The following is an 18,006-nucleotide window of genomic DNA, read 5'->3' on the forward strand; positions in this document are numbered from 1 at the left end:
TTATTTAGTGTGAACATCTGTATGCCTCCTGGACAAAGTAAAGGCTCTGAGATTTAAATTTATTGTACTGATTTTGGAGATGCTCTGAGGCAGTGTTCCTATGAGGAAAAGGAATGGAAAGAGTATGAACAGATATTTGTGTTTCCAGACTATTGCCCCTATTGTTTTCCCCCCAAAATATAAAATTAGGAATACAAAAAAATCATAAGCAGAGTGTGACAGAGCGTCTGGTCCCCAATATATAATCAAGCTTGTGTCTAGTCAAAAACAAACTCGTCACATCAACACAATACGTCTTTGCTCAGAAATCAATCCAGAAGTCTCAAAAGTGATGGGAGCGACCTACCTTCACTGCTTGGGCGATGACATCTCAACAGTCCGGTCTGTATGGCCAACCCAATCGATAGTGTGGCGCTCCATCGGCAGCTCCCGTTCAGTAGGTTAGGGACGCTAAGGGTAAAGGATAGTCTGACACACACACTCACACCCATACACATGGAAACAGAGAGGAAAACTAGGGAACTGGAGGACAGCAGCAACACATGCTTCCTCATAAAGCTAACAGAGTCGAATGGCAGAGAGGGGCCCCCACGCACCTGAAACTCATGGCTATAATATCTAAGCCACTCCCACTTCCTATTTGACTCTCTGGGCAAATATGTAAATTACAATATCATAAATAAACAAGGGGTCCCTGACAATCACATGTACATTTAGATATCACTCTGTGACAAGAGTGTGTTTCATGCCGTTTGGAGCAGGCAGCCCACGCAGCCCAAATGTTCACCATTGTGTGAGAGAGCGTGGGCCAAGAGTGACCTTGAGGTCATTGATCGTATGTGGGGACCATTAATATAACATTATTTATTCACTAGGTTAAGGGATAATAATAGAGGTATACGTAGCACCGGTTAGTTTATTTGCTCTTTGGGCAGAGATGTTTGACAGTGGAACGTAATACAACCTTCTGCATAACAGTGTGGACTGAACGGCCACATACATAGTCGGAATGTAACTAACATGTAAACAGTTTATTTACATAATAAACATCTAGCTATTTGGATATGCAAATCTAAAATATGCTCTGAAAAGTCTACAGAAAAGTCTGAAAATTTGAGTCTGGAAAACTATGGATTTTTTAATTGGAAAATGTGTAGGAACCCTGCTGAGGGGTCCCAATGTTGGATGAAAGATTAAACTGTAGATTAGTAAGTAAGTAAGTAACTCTTTATTTATATAGCACCTTTTAAAACACAAGGTTACAAAGTGCTTTACACATGGACAAAGTAAACAGTAAAATACAACATAATACAGTACAATGATAAAGAGCAAAAACAAAATGATCAAAGAAAATATTTATAAAAAGGCTTGCCTATAAAGATGAGTTTTTAGAAATTGCTTAAAACAGCCCAAAGATTGAGCAGATCTAACAGATTGGGGGAGTTGATTCCAGAGGGTTGGGGCTAAAACAGAAAAGGCACGGTCACCTTTAGTTCTAAAGTTGGACGATGGAACGGATAAAAGGCCGAGGTTTGAGGAGCGGAGTGGTCGAGAGGTGGAATAAGGAACAATGAGTTCTGAAATATAATTAGGGGCGAGGTCATGCAGGGCTTTAAAAGTAAACAGGAGGATCTTGAATTGAATTCTGAATTTTACAGGGAGCCAGTGAAGAGAAGCAAGGACAGGGGTGATGTGGGACCTACGGTTTGTTCTGGTTAATAACCTGGCAGCTGCATTCTGAACCAGCTGTAACCGGTTCAGGGCAGCTTGACTGAGGCATGAGTAGAGGGAGTTACAGTAGTCTAATCTAGAGAAAATGAAGGTATGAATTAGGCGTTCAAGGTCTGAGAGAGATAACATGTGTCTAATTTTGGTAATGTTTCTTAACTGGAGGAAGCAGGACTGGACAAGTTTAGTGACATGATGGTTGAAATTTAAGTGTTGATCGAAGATGACTCCAAGATTCTTAGCAGTCGGACTGATATTTGGCTGAAGTGGGCCAATAAAAGGATTGACTGTGTTAACAAAGTTATCTGGGCCAATTAAAATGACTTCCGTTTTGTCAGGGTTGAGATGAAGGAAGTTAATGGACATCCACTCTTTAATGGAGGCTAGGCAGTCATGGAGGGAGGACAGATGGTTCACGTCATTAGAATTGGCAGAAAAATAAATCTGAGTGTCGTCAGCATAACAATGGTAAGAAATATTTACAAAGCGACTGAATAAAATACCCAAAGGAAGCATATAAAGTGCAAAGAGTATTGGTCCAAGGACCGACCCTTGAGGCACTCCACACAGCAGGGGAGCTAAAGAGGACACAAGGTTATTAATACAAACATTAAAAAATCGATTTGATAAGTAAGAACGAAACCAATTAAGAGCTGTACCAGAGATGCCAACCCAATTTTGCAGCCTATCAAGTAAAATGGCATGGTCAATGGTATCAAAGGCAGCAGTTAAGTCAAGTAAAATAAGGATAGAATATTCACCTTTGTCAGCATGCATAAGAATATCATTGGTTACTCTAAGTAATGCAGTCTCGGTACTATGTCTCTTTCGGAAACCAGATTGAAACTTATCAAAAATATTGTGACCTTCTACCAAATTTAGGAGCTGATCTGCAACGACCTTCTCCAGGACTTTAGAAATGAAAGGAAGCTTCGAGATTGGTCTGTAGTTCTCCAGCTTGGAGGGATCAAGCGTGGGTTTTTTAAGGAGTGGCTGAATACTAGCAGTTTTAAAATAATCAGGAACAGATCCAGATGAGAGTGAGAGGTTGATTATAGAAAGCAGACTAGTACCGAGAACAGGAAATACGGATTTGAGAAATTTAGTGGGAACTGTATCGCAGGGGCTGGATGAGGGACGCATATGTGATACAATATTGGAAAGGGACTGAAGGGAGAGTGGTGTAAATTCAGAGAGTAAGGATGGACGGCTGAGTGTGACAGAAGTTAAGACAGTCTGGGGAAACTTAGACCTCAGATTATGGATCTTATCAACAAAGAAGGAAACAAATGTGTCACAGTCACCAGAGGAAGAGACAGGAATGGCAGGACGAACAGGATTAATAAGTTTGTTGATGGTGCTGAACAGAAACCGAGGATTAGATTTGTTACTGTTAATTAGGTTAGAGAAGTAGGCGGCTCGTGCATCCCTAATAATGCTGTTCAAATTTAACAGTGACTCCTTCATAAACAGATGGTGCACTAAGAGTTTTGATTTCTTCCAATTTCGTTCGGCTTTCCTATATAGCCTTCTTTGCTGCCTGATATTTTCATTTATCCAAGGGGTTCTGTTAATAGCTGTGACAGTTTTGGAAGAGTATGGAGCACAAACATTAAGGGCTGAAGAACACGAACCATTAAACCAATTAACTAAATCATTAATATTTGTAGAATCAGGAGGGCAGTTAGCAAGACCAGAGAAGTAACTGGAGAACGTGGCTGCAGACTGGTCATTGAAGGTGCGAGAGTAAAATGAACGTTTCTGGGCCACAGTAGTAGGCACTAGGCCTGCATTAAACACAATACATTTATGATCAGAGACAAAATCAAACATATTTAAAGAGTTAAGAGGCATGTTCAGAGTAAAAACTAAATCAAGAGTATGGCCAAGAGTATGAGTGGGCCCAGAGACATGTTGCACAAGGTTAAATGAATTACAAAGTGTTAAAAAATCAGTGGCAAAAGAGTTAGAGGGATTGTCAACATGGATGTTAAAGTCGCCAACTAATATGGCCCTGTCAAATTTAAGTACCAGAGAGGACAGTAATTCTGAAAACTCAGTGAGAAAGCCCGTATTTGACTTTGGAGGTCGGTAAAGGGTTACACAACAAATTGGATTATCACACACAATTTTAAAATTTAAGATTTCAAAACTGTTAAAAGAACCCAAACTAAAAGAAGTACAGATGAAAAGGTTCTTGAAAACAGCTGCGATACCCCCACCGCGGCCTGTCAACCTAGGTGCATTAAGAAAATTATAGTTGGGTGGGCAAAGCTCCACTAGGGGGGAGCATTCACCAGGTTTAAGCCAAGTCTCAGTAACAAGTAGGAAATCAAGCTTGTGGGTTACAATCAAATCATTAATAATAAAAGTTTTATTGGACACAGACTGAGAGTTTAAAAGAGCAAAGGTAGGTGGAACGAGGGGTTTAACTGAACAGGGAATATTACAGCCGACCGTAATCAAATTATTTAATGGTGATCGACAGGCAACTAAATATTGTGGGGGTCTGTAATTAATGATGGTAGGGATGGGATGGACGAGAGGATGAGTAGGCTCAGCCAGAGTGGAAAAGGGCTGAGCCCTGGGGGAGAGAGCAGCAGGACCCAAGGAGAGCTGTTCAACAGAGGAGGTGCAGTCTGGAATAGGGTCATGCTGGGGACTGTATCATTCAGAGTTGAAGGCAATGTGCTGGATGAAGTTATTTGTTAGGAGTTTTGCACCTTTGGCATTAGGGTGGATGCCATCCTGTTTATAGAGGTCTGGTCTACACCAGAAATAGTCAAAGTGGCCAATAAAACCCAACCCAGTAGCAGTGCAGAAATTTTTCTGCCATTCATGAAGGCCAAACAGACGGCTAAAACGTTCGGGACCATGTGAGACTGAGGGAATGGGCCCGGAAAAGACACAGTTTTTGCCTAGGCTCTGGATTGTGACAGAAAGAGATTCAAGATTGTTACGGAGTGTGACAGCTTGTTTATAGCTGACGTCATTGGTGCCCACGTGAACAATGAGTGTGTGAGCTGAGGTATGTAGGTCAATGAGCGCTGGAGTCAGACTGATAATGTCCTCAACTTTGCTACCTGGGAGACAGTAGGTGATGGCGCCTGGGAGTTCAACAGATCTGAGAATGGAATCGCCAATAATGAGGATTATTGGCGATTATAGATGCCATATTGAAATAGATTAGTCTGGGCACTATGGCCTAAGACGGGTGGGCACATTTTTTTTTCCAGAGGGCCATACTGACTTACATAAAGTAAGCGAAGGGTCACACATTGGTCATCATACCTGCTAAAACTCCTGATTTTTGTGGGAGTCTCCCTATTTTTAGTCTCTCCCCAGACTCAAATATTACGTTGAATCGCTGCGCTCCGCATACTACATAAATGAGTCTGTGCCACTTCACAGCCACTTCTGGGGTTTGAGGGCGGGTCTAGGGGGGTTGAAACTGAATGAGTGACAGGTCGTAGCGGTTGAGAGAGCGGTTCTAAAAATGGGCTGGGCCTCCCCTGTCGTCTGATCGCAAAGTCGTTACTGATTGGGGAAGACTGAATCCACCAATGGCCAATCACTGGCCAAGTGAACGGTTCACTTCCGACCCGAGCTGGCTGAGGGAAAGTGTCCCAGACCCAGAGAGAGATCTGCAGCATGCAGTAACGTAGTACTGTATATCAGCGTAAGAACTCTAATGTGTCTGGCGTTGAGACTACCCTATTTTTAACCCTCTCTCCCACTGTGATTGGCCATTTCTCCTGTTAATCCCCTGTATATATATATATATATATATATACTGTATATATAGGGCTGGGCGATTAAAACGATAGCAATATATATCGCGATAGACACGAGATCAATACAATAAAAAAATGGCTCGATAGAGCCGGTCAATAGACTGCATGAAAAAAACAAGAACGCTTCTCCTCTGTGGCCATGGTCCATGGCTCATAAACAGCGTATCATGTCCTTTGTTAATACAGCGTGCTACGGGTGACATGGAAACAGCTAATCATTTACAGACAAACCCCGAGCGTGCACCCACCCCAGCTCATAAACAGCCAATCGTTGAACAGCAAGTTTGGTCTCACCCCGGCACCAAACGACCACACACGTGAAACAACACAGAAGAAAGAGAAAATTAGTGCAGATGGCCTGCATTTGGCCCATGTGTGACCTAAGATATACTAATGTTTGATAATGAAATATGAGTAATAATAACGAACTTAACTCTATTTTGTCTGCAGATTTGTCTCCCAAATTCAGATGTGCACGTACCCAAGTACAAGTTTGACCGTCTCAACAAGTCAAAAGTGAGCTTGTTTACTCAAGAGCTGTACCAGTCGGTGTTTGGGAGAGAGGTGCTCAGAACATCCAATCTGACCGGCAAAAGCCCTGAGGGAAAGGAAACCAAGCACCAACTGGACCCTGTTATACTCGATGCTGTAATAGGTACGTGTACAGAACCTAATCCAAAAAATGTCCTATCATATGGGGGACCGTGGGACAAAATCCTATCAAATGGGGGTCCATGGTTTAATTTTAGTCAGTTTAGGGGTCCTTCATGTGAAAAACTTTGAGAATCACTACACTAGCGTATCGGCCCCTTTGAGGCCGAAACCCTGTGCTCACCGCGCATAGCTCGGCCGCTGTGCAGCGTCGCCTGCAGCTTGGCTGCTGTGTGGCCTCGCCTGCTCCATTGGCATGCGCAGCACACAGTTTCTCAACCTTGCATCACACATGACATCACAATGCCTATGACATCACTGATGATGTCATAGACATTGTGACATCACCTGTGGGACAAACATTTAAACATCAGTATATAAATGGGATCTCTGTCCCACTGTGATTGTCCCACTGTGATGTCATAAATACTACTGTGACATCATCCGTGATGTCATGAATCACACTGACATCATCAGTGATGTCATAAATCCCACTGACCTCATCAGTGATGTCATAAATCTGACATCATCAGTGATGCTGGTCTCATTGGCCACACAGCAGCCGAGCTGCGGGTGTGAGCCGGGCAGTGAGACAATGTTTTGTATTTCCTTATTTCATTTGCAGTGCATTTACCTTTTCTTACAAGCATGTGTAAGTTTTTGTTTGCAGTGTTTAAATTATTTTTGGGTTGTTTTGTTATGTTTACTTTTAAATTTATGCACGCTCTTATTTTCTAGACTTGGCTTTTGTTGATTGTCTCCAGCTTGACTATGGCTACACACCTGTTGCTCATTTGATGTCAATTGGCACCAATCTGTGCTGAGTGGGACACACCTGTGGCAAGAGAGACGGGCAGTGCAGGTGGCCTATCAGGAGAAAGATAGAGCTGAGCCAACCAATTGGCTGGCTCCAGAGGACGGACTTAACCTGTTGGTTGGGGGTATAAAAACTGTTGGGATACAGGGACAGCAGAGAAAAGACAGCAGAGCACACAAGGGAACAGCAGAGTACACACGGAGGAGAAACGGCGGAGAGGGGAGCAGCTGACGGTCCTGCCTGTGGGTAAGGTAAGGGGTGGGCAACTGAGCCAATGCGGCTTGGGCCCCTCTCTCTCCCAGCGTACCTATGGGCGCACCGTAGAGAACTGATGGGAGATGGGAGAGAGGGGGGGAGGCCCTAACGTTGCCCCACCAAGGCTACCGAGAACCACAGGCGGAGGGAGGCTCCCCGGCTCGCCGTTAGAGCAGCAGAACCAAGCAGCAGCAGCAGCAATTGTTTTAAACTTGGCCAAAGCGACCGACGAGAAGCAGTGGGGCAGACCTGGACCAGACCCAGCCTTGAAACACCGCTCGCTAGCGGCCAGCAGAGGGAGAGTCAAATCTCCCTTCCGCGTAAGTCTCCGACAATCCCGGTGTTTCTTGTGCCTGTGGTATTGCCGAGTAATAAGGGTGTTATAAAAAGGACATTTGACTCCCCTCCAGTTTCCGCGTGCAGGTTCGACCTGAAGAGGAAAGGAAGGCCCTGGACGGTGGACGCAGGATTCCCCCATTGACCCAGCATGCGCACTTTATGGGCTTGGCACAGAGTTTTAGCCTGGCCATTTTAGCTGCTGCATTTTAAAGAGGACATTTTGATAGCTGCATTTTAACTCCCTGTCTTTTATTTTTCAGACTTAGCCACTCTTTTTGTATTTTAATATTTCAGAAATTAAACATTGTTATTCCTTGGCACTGTGTTCTTGTTCACCTTTTTTATACACCACTGGTTTTAACTGCTCTCCACCTGATCCGACGAACCTGTTTTAGTAGTTGTTTGGGTCGATTTATTGTGACTCTTCCCCTTTATCTTGTACCCTGTCACCCTTATCCCTTCAGATTTTAATAGTATTTAAAGAGTCATAGGCTCTTGTTTTAAACCTAGGTGGCGTTGTCGGTTTTAATATAAGAGTACACGCCTAGCCCGCCACGGGCGTCACACGGGCAAGGCAGAGAATGTGAGCTGCAGGAACAGCTACGCGAGGAATCGATCCCTACTATGTTAAATTACACTTGATATTAGGTTTGTGTCAAATGGCCAAAACTTTTCACAATTGGAGCAGCTGTACTGTATGTCTCTCACTTTTAGGCTACCTCACTCACTGATACCACTTTCAGACAGACACGGTTCTGGATCTGGCTCCGTTCTGGAGTCTAAGAACCTTGGTGCTTTCTGGCAAACCAGCCCGCGTTCACACCAGTTTAATAAATTATTTGGTTTGGCATTCGAGTGAACCCAGCCTTGACCATCTCTTCCGCATATTCGGCATACAACTTGCTCTTGTACTGCTTTCTAGCTTTTCTTAAAATTCTGTACAGTAGATGCCCAAATCGCCACTAAACATTTGGTTTCCTCAGCAGACCACTGCAAATTATTTTTCTCCATGTTGTCGCTGCCTTCTCCTTCCTGCTCGTCTTCACAGCCTAGAATAAGACACGCCCACTGATGATGTCACGGTTCGCAAGAAACTGGAACCGGCACGGAGCCCTGCCGGTGTGAAAGCCCTATCAGATGGTCACTGACTTAAGCCTACAAGGTCGTTACTTACTCATTCATTTCATTTCTTGCAGAAACTGTGAGGGGGCTATTCTCTACAGCAAGTGTGTCGGAGATTCAAGCTGCCATCTGAAGGAAGTGCAACAATGAGGACCACTACAGCAAGTCCAAAACTCCAAAGCAGTAAAACCTCATGCATTTCCTTGTTCATAGTCTGTGTTTGAGCTCTGTAGGCACATTAGTAGAGTGTGTCTCTACTTCAACTTTTGCACATTTGTTAGTGAGAAAAAGAGCTTTGTTTAGTTGGTTCCTGGGGAAAACACGTCTTTTCTCAGTTGTCAAGCACTTTAGTTGAGTGTGTCTAATCCCCCTTTTTGCACTTTTGTGAGTTTTGTTGTTTTCTTGCTCAGGACTTCCACTGTTTTGAAAAGCTGCTCAGGTGTTCAGGAGTTTCTTTTACATTGTTGTAAAAAGTGCTCCGGACTTCATTTTATGTTTTGAAAAGTGCTCAGGACTTCCTTTTGTTTTAATAAATGCTCAGGAGTATTCCTTTGACATTGTTGTGCTCAGGACTTTATATTTCCATTGTTTAATGTGAAAATAAATTACCCACATGGTCAAAGAGAGAAGGGGCCCTATCTTCCCACAGGCCTTAGGCGCAAACACTGGTGTTAAACGCAAAAAAACGTGCCTTGCGCCTGCCTCGGGAAGATAGCAACATGGTTTTAGGCCCCGAAATGCGCTTTACACCAAAGCGGCGTGGCGCTCTGCCAGAATTGGCCAGAATTGGCGTTTCGGCTTTAAATACCGGCCTACGTTATCTTCCCCCCTGGCGTTAATTTAGCGCTTAGTGCTTTTCAAAACCAGCTATTCAGTGTGCCGCGGATATTGTGCATATTTACGCACAGCTCTCCTCTGCCGATCTCACACTCTCTCCCCCTCTCTCTCTCCCTCTCTCTCGCGCGATGGAAAAAAAGTAGTTATATCGTAGTTTTGAGCCCCTGTCATTCAGAGGCTGTTCTCTCCCCCTCTCTCTCTCTCACTCCCTCTCTCTCGCGCGTCAGACAGGCACAAAGACCAATGGAAAAAACGTTGTTGTGAGGTCTCCAGACCATATTTCAAGCTGAAGGCCACTCATGCATAATCCGATCATCCCCTGACGACAGTCAAGTTCTAGCATAACGTGGTCATTCAAAGCCCTAGCATGACGCCTGCTATGACGTCAAATATGACGTCAGATAATCCTCATATATATAGCAAGGGTTCTACGTCACCTCTCTCTCTCTGGCCGATCATAGCAGCAGCTAGCTCTCAGCAGTCCATCTCCCTTGAAGCCGTCCTCCGAAGCGTTGTTTTGCACCAGATCTGCAGACCGAATCAGCACCCACAAGCCTTCTCTACCCGTGGATATTCCCCGCAGATCTCTCAACGTTCCCCACTCCATTCCTGGTATGTCGAGTTCCGAGCCAGAGCAGTCCATGGACTGTGACGACAGCTTAGACATCGGTTCCCTGTTCCGGACCGGCCACGGAGCGTACTTGCCTTCCGAGGTGTCTGACGAAGACGTTGGCGAAGCGACCGGACCACAGGCTGCCAGCATAGCCCCGACGAGAAGGCCCAGCGCGCGTTCCCGCGGCACCGGGCGCGCCACTGCGACGGCCCGTGGTAGGAGAGCAGAAGACAAAGCGCCGCGCCGTGGACACCCAAGAACGCGTGCGAGCGTGCCAGAGGGAGAGGCCGCTCGGCGCGGACGTGCGAGAGGCCACGGGCGAAGACCAGTAGAGCCAGCTGCCCCGAGAGCCGGGAGCCACTGGGGAAATGCAGGCCGCGGGGCCGCCGCGAGACACCACGTACTTCCTGGTCGCACTGACCTCCAGGCCGCCGCCCCGGAAGTGGAAGCGGCCCCATTCGTAGCTCCGCCGAGCCGACAGGGGTCGTCAAGAGCCATCCTGCTGTCCCTGCTAGATGTTAGCAGATCAGTAGAAGCTCGTCTGAGGGCCCTGGAAACCACCCCCCCCCATTCCCCCCACGTTAGCCTCAGCCCAGCAGCAGCCGATCCTGCCCGGCCATTAAGAGCCATCCTGCTGTCCCTGCTAGATGCTAACAGATCAGCGGAGGCTCGCCTGAGGGCGCTGGAAATCCCCCCCCCCATTTCCCCCACGCTCGCCTCAGCCCAGCCGGCTCAGCAGCCGATCCCGCCCCCACCCGCGCAGCAAGCCGACGTGCTCCCCACCACCACCCAACCCGCCCGGACGAATACCCTGGCATCCGCCACGCCCCCGGAGCACACCAAGCCCTCTCGGCTGGACCGGCTGCTGGTCATGCCGCCCACCGGCCCGGACGTCCAGGTGCAGCATTCCTGGAACAACGACGACCGCTCGCTCAACATCTTCGTCAAGGACGTCAACAAGCTGGTGCTCCACCGCCAACCACTGAGATATATGAATGGAGAGAGTGTCCCTATCTCCTCCCTGTATGTTTTTTGAAGCCAAAATCCGGCCAGATCAGTGAACCAGAGTCTGCGCAGTAGCTCCATTGATTGAGAACCTCTGAGAGCTCCACGCCCCTCTGAACTTTCTTATGTAGAGCTGCTGTTTCTAGAATGCGCACAGTGCGTTGTGTATTTATATACAGTCTAGCGCTGTAAATATTACACTTTAAGTTGTAATATTGTTTGTCTCGCCAAAAGTAACCAGGAAGATTCCCACTATGAGATCAGTTTATCAAAATGACGCCTGTACGAAAATCTGATTTTGGTTGTCGGAGATTTTAGACCTCCAGGCTGCTGCCTGCTGAGGTCTCAGCGCGGGCCGGAAGTGGAGGCAGGCCACACTCACTCAGCCTCACTGGTCTGCCTCATTGCTGTGTTTAAGCTAGCCTAATGTTTTCATGGCATTTTGATTAACTTTATGATTTAATTCCTTTTGGAGCAAATGTTGGTTTTACAATTCTAACCTTGACGCTTTACGCAACGTTGTTTGCTGGTAGTGTTGTGGGTACTGCAGCCTGTAACGTTCTCCGTTGTCGGAGAGTTGTATCAGCCAGACCTCCGGGCTGCTCTCAGCCCGCAAGACGAGCCAGGGCTGCTTGGCTCAGCCTCACTGGGGGAAATTCTCGGATGAACAGCTCTGTGTTGATTAGCCTGTTTCCGTGGCATTTTGATTAACTTTATGATTACATTTCTTTTGGCGCAAATGTTGGTTTAATCTAACCGTGAGGCTACGTTGTTGTACCCGCCTGGTAGTGTGTGTAGGCAGGCCAACCTAACGTTAGCCTAGCCGTGAGCCAGGCTGCCTGGTCTATTGCCTGGTATATCGTTACTAAGAGAGGAGCTTGTGAACAACGAACATCCCCACAGTCAAAGCATTTCCCCCAGATATGCATATAAAAACGTTTGTTGCTTTAATAGCCTACAAAAAATAAAACGTCTGTTTGTATGTGATGCTAATCCGTTAGCGATGAGCTAACGCTGCTTGTGTACTACTAGGCCTCATTTTATACCCGGGACGGGAGTTAACGTTATAAAACACATTTCCTGTCAGTTGGACAACCTGGTCAGTTCTGAAAATATGTGTATTATTGTGTTATTCCAGCTATCGTTATCGGTTGTTAAGTTATAGTAATATTAAGCCGATAAATAATGAAAAACAGCGGCTAACGCCATTGCTAGCCTGCATGTTAAACCCATTGTGTACCCATAACGTAGCTGGAGTAACACACATCGTAAAACACATTTTCTGAACTTACTTCAGTCGCCAACCAACGTTAATTCCTCGCGCACCTTTCTCAAAACAAAGTTATTTTTATTGCACTCCATTGATATGTCTGGTAGCCAGCACAGCCAACCCATGAGCCACCCCGACCTCCAGGCCTGCACTACCCAGGCTAAGAGCCCATCTCCCGGCCCCGCACACCCAGAGCCACCCGACCTCCAGGCAGCGTTATAACGATGAAGCCGCGTGTCTTGTCTATGCGATAGATCTATACTGTGAAGAGCCTGTCCAGCCAATGACGGCTTGAGACTGGCTGCCACAGCTGTCAATCATCCATTTTTATCCCTTTTTATATGTCAAATAACTACTTAAAAACAAACTGATCAGAAAAATGACCACTTGCACAGGCATTAGCATGATAATGACTATCTAAAATGATACAAACCACCTTTGGAAAAAAATTATCTGACGTATACTGTGATTATTTCGGTTTTGATTTTCCCATCCACTAACATGGGGAGGCGGGCCTTGTGACCTAATACTGGATTCAGCCGCCAGAGCGGCGATCTAACATGCAGCGGCTTCACTGAACCAGTGTGATGCCCAGTCCATCTTATAATAGGTCCATGCCGCCAACCCGTGGCGCAGAGCACGGACGCCATCCGCGGCCGGGTGGGCTACACGCAGGGACTGCACGTGTGGGAGATCAGCTGGGCCACGCGCCAGAGGGGGTCCCACGCCGTGGTCGGGGTGGCCACGGGCGACGCGCCGATGCATTCGGTGGGCTACACGGTCCTGGTGGGAAACAACACCGAGTCCTGGGGCTGGGAACTGGGCCGGTGTAAACTCTACCACGACGGCAAGAACCACGCGGGCAGAACCTACCCCGCCTTCCTGGAGCCCGACGACACCTTCATAATACCAGACTCGCTGTTAGTCGTCTTGGACATGGACGAGGGGACGTTAGGTTTCATAGTGGACGGACATGACCTAGGGGTGGCGTTCGGAGGACTTAAGGGCAGGAAGGTGTACCCCGCAGTGAGCGCCGTGTGGGGACACTGCGAAATACGAATCCGGTACATAAACGGACACGATCCGGATCCCCTCCCTCTGATGGACCTGTGCAGGCGCTCTGTGCGGGCGGCTCTAGGAAGGGACCGCCTGAGCGGAATCCATGGACTGCCCCTGCCCGCCTCTCTCAAGAGCTACCTGCTCTACCAAGGACGGGGTTGACGACCACAGCACACCGAGCATACCCCGGAGGACCAGTCACCCGTGGATGCGAAAGGACCCATGAGGAAAGTATCAGTACTTCAGCATTTAAACGGGCAATCTACCAGTCCAGTAAAATCAGACGTATTCTCATCTCTTTAATACTCCGTCTGCCCGCAATGGCCCGCCCCACCAAACAGAAATACTGTCTTACATTGCTCTGAAAACACCACATGTACCGTAGGTGTCCCTCGTGCTTTGACTAAATAAAGCGAAGCTGACTGACAAGTTATTTGGCCTGTGATCTGACTATTCTATCCAGTGGGCATCTCAGCCTGCCTATTTCCGACGCCTAAGCGGAAATCGCTTTCTGGCAAATGGCCAGCGGGAGTCACAATAATAATAATAATAATAATAATAATAATAATAATAACAACAATAATAATAATAACCACGCAAGGGGCCATTCTAACACCCCTGGCCCATGGAGCTTGTCTGAGCATCAGCTAGAATGAGTGTTACTGCATAACTTTCGGACCGAAGCCAGACGGCCCAGGGAATGCTGACGTCTTTCCGTGTTAAGCTACCCGGTCTTAATACACCACTTCCTGTTCTTAACGAATTTCAAAGTAAAATGCCTCTGGCATTTCTTCAGAAGCAGAATCAGAATGACTTTAATGATCCCCGAGGGGAAATTGGGACAGGTTACAGTAGCTCGCTCACAGAACACACATAGCTTAAAATAAAATAAACAGTAGTAAATGCAATGCAAATGCAATATTAACTCATTGAGTGCCAGCCACTTTTGGAGAACGGACGCTCCCAGTGCCAGAGTTTTCAGAGCGTTTTCAGTGATTTCTCGAGGCCCACAGAATATTGTGTGATATTACTATGTAAACACCGAACACGCAAAAAGAACAAGGAGACTCTATTGTATCATCAGCAAAAAAAAGGTTTATTGATACCATTTTCCGTTCTTTAGTTATGAGCCGGAGAAGATAGGTTGTTTTCAGCGTTTTCAGGCATTTCAAATTATAAGCTGAGATATTCAGCCTTTTGTGAAATGCAGCATTTCAAGCACATTCACTGACTCTAGATAATATTTTCTGATGTAGTGATGTGGTGTAGTTGTGTCCTGCCCTGCGTGCCCCACCCCCCTCCCCCCCCCCTCAGCTGAAAACTCCTCCCCACACTAGTAACACACAGCCTCGCACCAAGCGTCTATTTTCCGAGTGCTTTTGGTGCGCCGCCTCCCAGGCAGCGCAACATGGAGAAGCCACACGCGGACTGCAGTGAAAGGTTTGGCTTTTCAGTGTCGCGCTGCTGCTTTTCTAGCGGCTAATCATGTGGAGAAACTATGCTGACAGACAGACAGAGGCAGAAGGGCTCAGTTGTGTGCGCGGATTGACTGTGTTCGCACGCACCGTCAGTTGCAGCCAGAACAATCTACATGGCTCTGGACTGCTGCATGAGCGGGTTCTCTTTGATCACGGCTATTTCAGGCTGTGTATTCCTGACATTTCTGTAATCTGGAGAGCACTGTCGCCACCTAAGGGTTCTGTAAAATAGGTTATAGACCTCCAATAGCTACAATAGTTGTACAGGAGCTGCGGAAGGCTTTGATCGACGTCCCACCGTCAAAAAACGCATTGGACGTCGAAAGACGTCCGTGGCACTCTACGTCACTATTTAATTGGACGTCGAAAGACGTCCATGGCACTCAATGAGTTAAGCAATAAGCAGAAAAAAAACACAACATAGCATAGAATAACTAGTAAATGCGCTAGAAGCAAAAATAAGTGGAATGTCTAAGTAGCAAAATACAAAATACGTCAGGTAAGTATACATTCCGTGTCAATTATCATTATTGCACCCTGGACTATATTAAGTCGGCTTGCCCTATACGCTACACGTGGCTCAGCCAGGCACAGTTAACCTATCGGCTGGCTCAGTCTCAGGGAGACTGAGCGTCTCCGAGGTGCTCTTTTAAGAGAGGCATTAAATAGACCAATGGCCACAGGCAGGAATTATTTCCTGTGCCTCTCCGTACTGCATCTAGGTGGAATCAGTCTCTCACTGAACGTACTCCTGTGTTCGACTAGCACGCCGTGGAGTGGGTGCGAGTCATTGTTCATGATGGAGCGTAGCCTGGACAACGTTCTCTTCTCCGACACCGCAGTCAGAAAGCCCAGATCCAGCCCCACAATGTCCCTGGCCTTACGGATCAGTTGTTGAGTCGTTGGCATCCGCTGCCCTCAGCCTGCTGCCCCAGCACACAATAGCATACAGGAAGGCACTAGCCCCCTTCTGCCCCTTCTCGTCCATGGCTCACTACGTCAAGCTCAGGCCTCGGACCGGCCCCTCGGCTCCCCTGTTCCTCATCGCACCCTGTCACCACATGACAAGATCCTGGTTCACCCTGCACCTCAAGCAGACGCTCCAGCAATGCAACCTCCCGACGAAGAACTACTCCAGCCACTCCTTCAGGATCGGAGCGGCCACCTCGGCCGCCGAGCAAGGAGTGTCCTCCGCCTCCCTCCAGCAAATGGGCCGCTGGTCCTCATCGGCATTCTCCAGCTACATCCGCCCGGAGCAGGCGGCCATACTGGCGGCCCAAAGAACCCTCCTCCCTTAATCGGTGAGCATGGCAACGAACAGTGTCCCGGACTTTAAAATGTCTCGTTGGTGGCGGCTCCCCGTAAGCATGGCGCCCAGTAAGGCGCAGTAAATTCCCCGGCTCATTTTTGGGGGGGATAGAGAAAGAGAGAGTCGGAGAAAGTCAGGGTAGTTGCGCCAAGGCAGCCAAGTAGGCCAAGCCGGGAAGCGCCAAGTCAAACATTAATGTACCAAGATCAAAGGCCCGACCGAGTTGGGAGCGCCAGACGCAAATAGCTTGTAAGTCGCTAAAAAGGTCGAAGGCCGGAAAAGTACAATCGCGAAGCGCCAAGGCGGCCAGGTGAGCCAAGCTGGGAAGCGCTATCGCGAGGTGCCTGACCGAGTTGGGAGCGCCAGCCACAAATAGCTTGTAAGTCGCTAAAAAGGTCGAAGGCAGGAAAAGTACGTACCAAGATCGAAGGCCCGACCGAGTTGGGAGCGCCAGCCGCAAATAGCTTGTAAGTCGCTAAAAAGGTCGAAGGCAGGAAAAGTACGTACCAAGATCGAAGGCCCGACCGAGTTGGGAGCGCCAGCCGCAAATAGCTTGTAAGTCGCTAAAAAGGTCGAAGGCAGGAAAAGTATGTACCAAGATCGAAGGCCCGACCGAGTTGGGAGCGCCAGCCGAAAATAGCTTGTAAGTCGCTAAAAAGGTCGAAGGCAGGAAAAGTACGTACCAAGATCGAAGGCCCGACCGAGTTGGGAGCGCCAGCCGCAAATAGCTTGTAAGTCGCTAAAAAGGTCGAAGGCCGGAAAAGTACAATCGCGAAGCGCCAAGGCGGCCAGGTGAGCCAAGCTGGGAAGCGCTATCGCGAGGTGCCCGACCGAGTTGGGAGCGCCAGCCGCAAATAGCTGTAAGTTGCTAAAAGGTTGAAGGCCAGAAAAGTACAATCAACTACCGGCGCCTGCAGATCTCAATTAACGTCCGGTAATCAGATCTTCCTTTTGGGGGATCTCCTAGCCTATGCAGGTGCCCTCCTCTTGCCTCAAGAGCAGCGCCACTGGCCAATGGAGTCATGCGCCAAAGTATTTGCCATGCACGCCGATTGCTAAATAAAGTTTGTCAAATCCTACCAACTGGCCTCTCATGATTGAAATATGGTAGTTTTGAGCCCCTGTCATTCAGAGGCTGTTGAGCCACATGTGAAATCTCCTAGCATGCATTGAGGCTAATACATTTAGAGAATAAATATCAACCAAATCAGCCTAAATTGCCTAAAGTGGTAGATAGAAATAATGTTTCTGTTCACACAACATGCAATTCTCGAATATTTCAATATTGGCCAAAACAAAACATAGACATTTAAACACAACACTATGTGAAACATATATGTAACCCAGGTGGTATATATATCCCTCGCAGATATAATGTGATTCAGATGAGAGACGGCCGTAACACGGTTCTACTGCTCCAATAAGACTTGGCTTACTTCACATTTACTTTTACAATAAAAACACATTTATGCAATGACTTTACATAATGTAGGCTATATTTATGTGCATCATCTGGAGAAGAAAAGGTAGCGAGAGAAAACGATATCATTCTAATCTGGACAAACTTTCACCAGTCTAATCTCATCATGACTTAGGCCACATAGGGATAGGCTATATTTTTCTAGCCAATGCGTTTAGAACATTCTTTTCACTTTGATCTTGCTATAGTGTAGCGCATTTACATGCTTGCAGTATTTAAACTGCAGTTAGATTGGTTTGAGAAGCATAA

The 18,006-nt window shown here is 47.2% G+C and overlaps 1 pseudogene across 1 annotated transcript in view; it reads left to right on the plus strand.

Moving 5' to 3' along the window:
• Window positions 1-13,652, plus strand: part of LOC310795690 (SPRY domain-containing SOCS box protein 1-like) — a 33,252-nt pseudogene extending 19,600 nt beyond the window's left edge. Inside the window, exons 2-4 of the transcript in view lie at window positions 5,992-6,177; window positions 10,924-11,120; window positions 13,042-13,652. The product of the transcript in view is annotated as an SPRY domain-containing SOCS box protein 1-like (transcript). The remainder of the gene's footprint in view (window positions 1-5,991; window positions 6,178-10,923; window positions 11,121-13,041) is intronic.
• Window positions 13,653-18,006: the final 4,354 nt, after the last annotated feature.

The sequence above is a fragment of the Poromitra crassiceps genome, assembly GCF_964638095.1.
Source record: "Poromitra crassiceps genome assembly, chromosome: 21".
In the NCBI taxonomy this organism is placed as follows: Eukaryota; Metazoa; Chordata; class Actinopteri; order Beryciformes; family Melamphaidae; genus Poromitra; species Poromitra crassiceps.